The following is a 7,232-nucleotide window of genomic DNA, read 5'->3' as shown; positions in this document are numbered from 1 at the left end:
ATGATAATCTTGATACATTCTTGTTACTTTCTAACAATGTGCGGGTATACATGGCATCTCATGTCTCAGGATTTTTATATATTACATCTGAGAATGTTTTCTCTGTGAAGATTATGCTCTTCTACTTTCATAAATTAGATGTAATATCCACCTTGTTTTGGAAAACAGACTTAAGTCTTTGTGTTTACAGATACTTTGTACAGAATTGTATTGGACTGACTTTGTTTTGCCTGTTGTGGCAACAACCAGATATGCTTGTTAATTGCATCACCCTTGTAACAAACTCTCTTTAAATTATTCCCTTTGGAAAAATATCAATAAGTAAACGATAGTAATTTTTAGTCTTCTGACAGCTGCGGTTAGTTTTGTTTGTGTGCTTTGTTTTACTCCTGATGCTTCCATGAAGGCACTTGCACTCAGCTATAGGGCAGAGCGTTCCATCTCGTCCAAGAAAGACTGTCTTAGAGCCTGGTGGAAAAGGACTGTGCTAGCTACCCTTGGGTACCGGCTTCTGATGGCATTGCTTCAACAACTGTGAAATCACACCAGTGGGCCAAGTCCAGAGCTCCAAACTTCGATGTGAAAGCGGATGCATTCATGAGACTACTGACCCAAGCTCAAGTGGAAGAAGAGTAATTAATTACATAGGACTGAATGAACTGATGAACTAAGTGAATATGAACTTTGGAATACTGCTGAAGCATTAATGTTCTATTTTCTGGATACAAGGAACTGCTCTCGATTAAGCTAGCTATCACTCGTAACAATTCAGTAGCCTGTGCTCTCATAAACAGAAATGAAACATTTTTCTGGTGTACCCTGACTCCCCCTTCCACAATTCCAAAACTCTCACTGAGGCTTCTTATTTTCATGGCAACATAGTTATTTGCATAGATTCAACAAGAGTCTGTCCACCTTGTTAGTGGGACATAATTGGAAACATGGGGGATGCAACCGAGGCTTTGCCTATAATGTCACATGTGAGAAAGATGCTCATTTAATCACATGTGACCAGATGCTTCTAGGAACTAAGTTTGACTTGGTAGGGCCAATGCTTACAAAGTCTCTCTTGAGCAGTCTGGCCTAGTAACTGGCCTCACAGGGTTCCCAGCCACACAGGTGAGTGAGGAAGGGGCACTTCCTGGCAGGCTCAGGAATCCCAGGCTGTTTTGGGGACCTCAGGAAGAGAGGAATTGCCACCAACTCACTGGGTACTGCAGGTGACAAGTGATGGTGAATTCTTGGCTTGGCTTCCCATCCTCACAAGGCTTTGAAAAGTCCACTCTGAGAGTCTTTATGAAAATTCCCAGCAAAGCAAATCTGAGACCTGTGTGGTCAATTGTCATTCTTGGTGCATCTATGCAAATGGCCGGGCCACATCTAATGAGAGCAGCCTTATTTTGCGATCCAGAAAAATCTTTCTCGGAGATTGTCTTTGACCAAAAAGGGAAGACAGAACTGTAGAGTGTAATTTTGGGGAGACCTGTGAGAGAGAAATTTTGTGTTCCAATGGGAAGGCTAGCACACTCTTCTGAAGGATCGGATTCTGACTCTATTCATTGTCTTTGAGCTATTTTGCACCTGTTTGTAAATTGCAGTTGACTGATCCGTATGCAAACCTTGTCTTCTCTGGTAGCAAGCTTTCTCATTCAGTGTGGGAAAAGGGTTTTGGTATTGAACTGGATTCTCTCACCTTGCACAGATTGTCAACCCTCACCAGCATTTCAGTCCTTCCAGATTCCTTCATTATCTGGCTACAAAGTAACCTGAGCCTCCAAAGTAAGCTTCCAGTTTTCTCCCTTCTTTGTGCTGTGGAGTCACTGAAAACTAACACCTGACTTCCAGATCCTTATTGAGACCCTGAGATTGTCCTTGCCCCCAGGATCTGAAGAACTATTGTAAGCTCAAGCCTGAAGGCTTGTTGTCAGCCTAGAAGGAGGACTCATCATTTTAGTGGACCATTTGTGGTACAGATCTCTCTTTGTTTAAACTACTCTTTGGACTACTTCAAGAAGTCTGGTGAAATTCTCGGGTCACTCATGCCCTGATTGGAGAAGTAACCAACGCTTTGGACAACATCATCAATGCAGCTGACATCATAACTTCAAAAAATTCAATGAACGGTGAGAGCATGAATATACGAACAGGCCATGGCAAGACCATGCGTAAAAATATAACTCTGATACACATTCTCTGTAGCCACCAGTCTAACAATCCAACTGCAACCTCTTCCACATCAGCCCCAAATCTTGACCTGGTCAATAATTGCCAGCTTCCCTAACTTTTTGCCCCTACTTCTAACTTAGGACCAACCACAGAAAGCCAAAATGCACCCCTAACCAATTATATAGGATGGCCCACTTCTAGTTATCTTGCTTCCAGCTTCTTCATGCTAACAGTCTCCAGGTAGGGCCACCTAAAGCTTCTCCCATTTCCCACTAGAGCTTTCTCATTACTCCACATGCATTTGAATTTCTGCCAAATTCAAGTAATGGTGGTGATGCACTTGCTATAACAAGTCCTGAATAAATGGCATTTGCTTGTTTTCATTTGAGTGATCTTCATGTATTTCCATAGCTTCTTGAAGGTCCCACCAAAATACAATTTGCACTGACCATCGCCATGGACTCCAGTCTTCATGCAGGCGTGGAAGCCCTTGTGCCTTGCTGCTTGCTTCTTGTCAAGTCCACAACGATGTGGTAAGTCAGCACCAGGTCTGCCCTCCACTCTTTTTGTGTTGAGTTTCTTAGTTATTTATTCTCAGGTTGGAACCTAGGTTCCCACTTGTTTGATTTCCTTGGTGGGATCTAGCATTACTTTCATGCTTCTTTGCTGCATTTCTGGTACCATTTTTTGGTGTGGTGTCTCAAAGTGTTATTTGTCATAAAAAGCGACTAGAACACAGGCATATGCCTTATAAGCCTGTTGCTGATGGCAGGTTACAGACCAGTGACTTGGCATTCTTATCAGAACTGCCCATTTGGACAAACTTTGCTGTAGGTCACCAATAAAACTGGATGAGGTTCTCCATCTGTCTCCGGTTTTAGTTCTCAGAGTTTTAGGGTTTTTTTTTTTTTTTTTCAGAGCTTTAGTTTTTGATTCAGAGAGAAAATTCCGCCTGGTATTCCACCTGCCGGAGGGTGCAGATTGTCAGGTTTGCGCTTGGAGACAGCCAGCCATCAGTTTGGGGACCTGACACACGAGGTATATAGGCACTTTCTTTCCACCAACCGTTGCCAGCTCTCACAAGTTCATCTAAATCTGAATCTCCCTGTCCAGGAAAAGCGTTGCTTTTTAAAGTTACTCTCTTTACAGTTCTAATTCCTTTATCTATCTTTCCAAATAACATGATTTTCCCGAGTACGATTTAGGCTTTCAGTGGGTACTCTGGGGAATATTTCACTTTAACAAAATTGTTCATTTGAAAGGTTTCTTAGAAATAAAAAGGAGTAAGATTTCTCAGTCTAAATGGGAAGCCTTTTAGATGGGTATTGGGAAGCCTCCAAATAAAATTCTGAATTTAAAAAATTGCTCCACTAAAAGAATCTTTGGCCAAAGCCATGAGCAATTTGACAAACTGAAGTAACAACAAAGTACACTAATTTACCTAGTAAATCTTCTTTGTCCTTCAGTTGCTTCCATATATCCTGCTCTGCTCTCTCTCTTCCCTCCTATCCTTCAGTTCTGACTTCTTTTCTTCCACATCTCTGTCAACCCCTCCTTCCTCTTCCCCTTTGTCCAGACCTTCTGTCTTTCCCCAACTATCCTAAAACACCCAATGCCAGTGCCTCTAAAATTTCACCCTTCCCATGTGCTAGGTATGGAGGAAACTATACAATTTAACCTTTGGACTCAAGCTGAATTAAAAGCTGTAAAGATCCCTTGAAACCTAGATAAGACTAGCAAATAGTCATAAAATAATGTAGAATTATTTTGGACGCATATGACCCACAGTTACTTGATCTGTAGTAACTTGTACACATGTTGTTTAGAACCTCAGATTCTGTTGGCAAAAGCTAATTGGACTTCCCCCCAAAAGGGACCTACCAAATCCTTCTTTTCGTAATAAGTTTTCAAGGGTCAAAAACTGGCTTGAGAGACTTCTGGTCAAGATGGCAGGATAGGTAAACAGGGCTACCCTCCTTGTACGACCACATCAAAATTACAACTAAACTATAGGACAACCAACATAGAACCATCAGCAATTGAGCTGAATGGAAGTCTTACAACTCTAGAATTAAAGATAAAACCATATCCCGACTGGTAGGAGGGGCAGGGATGTGGAATGGGCTGGTCCCACACCCATGTGTGGTAGATAAAAATTGGGAGGGATATCTCAGGAGTGAGGGGTCCCGGCCCCACTTCAGGCTTCCCAGCCCAGGGTTCCAGTGCCAGCAACATAAGTCCCCATAACTTCTGGATGTAAAACCCAGTGCAGATTGAGGCTGTGGAAGACGGACACTGCTGGAATCCTCTTAAAGGGCCTGGTCACAGACTTCCTCGACCTCACTCCCTCTTAGCTCCAGCACCAGGGATTGAAAGACATCAGAGACATACAGGGAAGAACTGAATTGTCTGACATCAGGGTGAGAGCTGAGGGCAGCTTTCTCTCAGACAGAGAGAAAGGTTGAAAAGACCAATGCCAATCCTTAAATAAAAATCAGCAAAACTTTCAGAAACCCTTGAGCTGCCTTGACCAAGCATAGTCTCACTAGCTCTCATGGTCATTCCCTTGGGGACATATCAGTTATTCCTTTATGAATTAGTGACTAGAAGGTCCATGCATTTGGGGATTATGCTCCAATATTAGACACCACCCTACTACATGGTGACAATATTTTGCAAGGGAGTCTTGTTATTACACCCAGTTCTTTTTACCAATGGGGTTAGGATACCTTTCCAAGATGTTTTCTTAAACCATCTCTTCATTATCTTCAAACAGGATATTTCATTCATTGGAAGAGACATCATAGGAAAACTGCTGCTCTTGGCCTCATTGGAAGGGACCTTATCAGGTACTGCAAACAACAAATACAACAGTGAAATGCCAGAGTCAGTGCTTGGATTCATGTTTAACAGCTGAAGAAGTAATTCAGAAGTCCACACAATCGGAAGGCTACTCCAACAGGGGACTTCAAATGGAGAATACTCAGAGACCTTGTAGACACAGCTGGTCTTTAGAACAAGCAGATGATTTAGGCAATGGACAGCTTCTGCCCAAGATGCTGAAGTAGGACTTCTGTCCGATTCCTGTTTTGTTTTTTAGTCTCTCTGCTCATCCTCATTCTTCTCATTTTTTATAGACCCTTAATTGTTATTCACATATAATAGCAACTTCTCCCAATTTTTCCCTCCTTGCACAATTGTCAGGTCAGAACATATTTATTTTAATGCCATTCCTAAATTAAATCAGACAGTAGCCACAGTTCTCAGTCTTACTGTCTGATGGATATGCCATCCATCACTGGATCCCATTATAAAACCTCTGGGCAAGTCCAATCTCATCAAATGAGACCATAAGGAAATATGGTGGATGGCATTTCTGCTTGCACCTACGTGGAAAATGATATTAAAAAATCAACTAGTAAATTATTTTTTATCAATTATTATAATCTACCGATCATATCCTATATAATTCTGACCTCATTTCATGATTACCTCCTTTTTTCCCTAGATCACCAAGTATCCTATTGAGTACTACTTTTTTGTGACCAAAATTCCTGGTTCTGTTTTCTTCATATTCTGCCAAATGTAAGTGTTGGTGGCTGACTCCCTTGCTGTATAGCAAGCCATAAATAGTCTTTGCTCATTCTTACGAGGGTGGTTTTTCATTTATTTTTACAGTTGTGCTGCTTAATCAAAAGATTTTTTCCCCCACTAACCTCTTGGAATCCACTAGACTTGTACCCCACAGGGTGTGACTCAAACTTTTATATTAATATTTCTCTTTTTCATTTCAGGAATCCTGTTTCATATGCCCAGACTTCAAAGTTCTAAAACAACTGACCTGTGCTATAACCTTTCAACAGATGGTCCAACTTATTTTACAGAAACAACACCGACAAGAGTCCTAGAAAGACTATTAATGAGATCCTGCTTCATCTCACTCAGGAGTTTTATACTTGTCTCTTAGTTGTTTAGGAACCTATTATATTCATTAATATTGAACAAAAGGAAGGAATGACTATGTTGAACTTTACCTAAGCTCTGTGTTCCTGGAGAACAGTGATGCTTAAGAAATACCTCATGTTTAGGGCTGGGAAGGAGGGGTGATGGGCCCGGGGTAGGAGGGATAGCAATCCTACATTTTTTTCTTGAGGTGATGAAACTGTTCTCAAAATTGACTGTGGTGATGATTTCAAATTTGTGACTATAATAAAAATCATTGTATTATACATTTAAATGAGTGAATTGTAGGGTATATAGATTAGATCTCAATAAAGCTGTTAAAAACTAAAGAAAACAAATGACCCATGTTTGCAGTGTTTAACTCTTAGGAAGTCTGTTTCCTGAACATAAGAAGTTGAGAGCTAATTTTGAACTATCTTTGTCCCTTTGAATTCAAACTGCCAACATTTTCACCAATGTGATTCTCTTAAAAATTCTGTGGGCTTTCTATGAATCTGATGAGAGGTTCACTCTATGCCCCAAAGCCACATCCATAATTTCTGAGTCAAATCTTCAACTAATTCTGACTTTTAAAATTTCTGATCATTTTGTGGATCAGTTGTGAGATTCCACACTAATTTTCCCTGGATTCACTGGAAGGTGCAAAATACCTCACCCATATGTTTGCCTGCTGGCTTTTGGCTGAAATTCCTGATTTTCTCTACTTGGCCTCTCATTCTCAAGTAAGTTAATTCAGCTTCCTTTCATGGCTGCCTCAGGGAAGTTTTCTAGGAGAACCAAAGCAGAAGATGCAAGGACTCATAAAGCTTGACTCCAGAAGTTCCATTCTGTCATTTCTGTCATCTCCCATAGGTCAAAGAGAATTACAGGCTAGTCTAGACCAAGAAGATACAGAAAGAAACTTCACAACTGGATGGGAGTCAAAGTCACATTGCAGTATAGCTATGTCGTACTGAGACAGTAGGAGTTCTGAACATCAATTAATATATCAGTCACTACATATAAGAATTTTGGGCTTTATCTTTTAGTGCTTGCAGAGTCTCTGAAATAGAGAGACTATTAATTTTTAATAGCAGGGAAATTATATGGCCAGTTTGAGCTTT

The 7,232-nt window shown here is 40.8% G+C and overlaps 1 long non-coding RNA gene across 1 annotated transcript; it reads left to right on the top strand.

Annotated features, from left to right (window-relative positions):
- The first annotated feature begins 3,083 nt into the window (after window positions 1–3,083).
- LOC123480911 (uncharacterized) lies at window positions 3,084–6,370 on the top strand. The gene is made up of 4 exons (XR_006657060.2): window positions 3,084–3,204; window positions 4,943–5,015; window positions 5,675–5,751; window positions 5,961–6,370. It is a non-coding gene; the product is annotated as an uncharacterized lncRNA (long non-coding RNA).
- Window positions 6,371–7,232: the final 862 nt, after the last annotated feature.

The sequence above is a fragment of the Desmodus rotundus genome, chromosome 8, assembly GCF_022682495.2.
Source record: "Desmodus rotundus isolate HL8 chromosome 8, HLdesRot8A.1, whole genome shotgun sequence".
NCBI lineage: Eukaryota > Metazoa > Chordata > Mammalia > Chiroptera > Phyllostomidae > Desmodus > Desmodus rotundus.
Note: the sequence above shows the minus strand (reverse complement) of the source record. Positions and strands in the feature narration are given on the sequence as shown.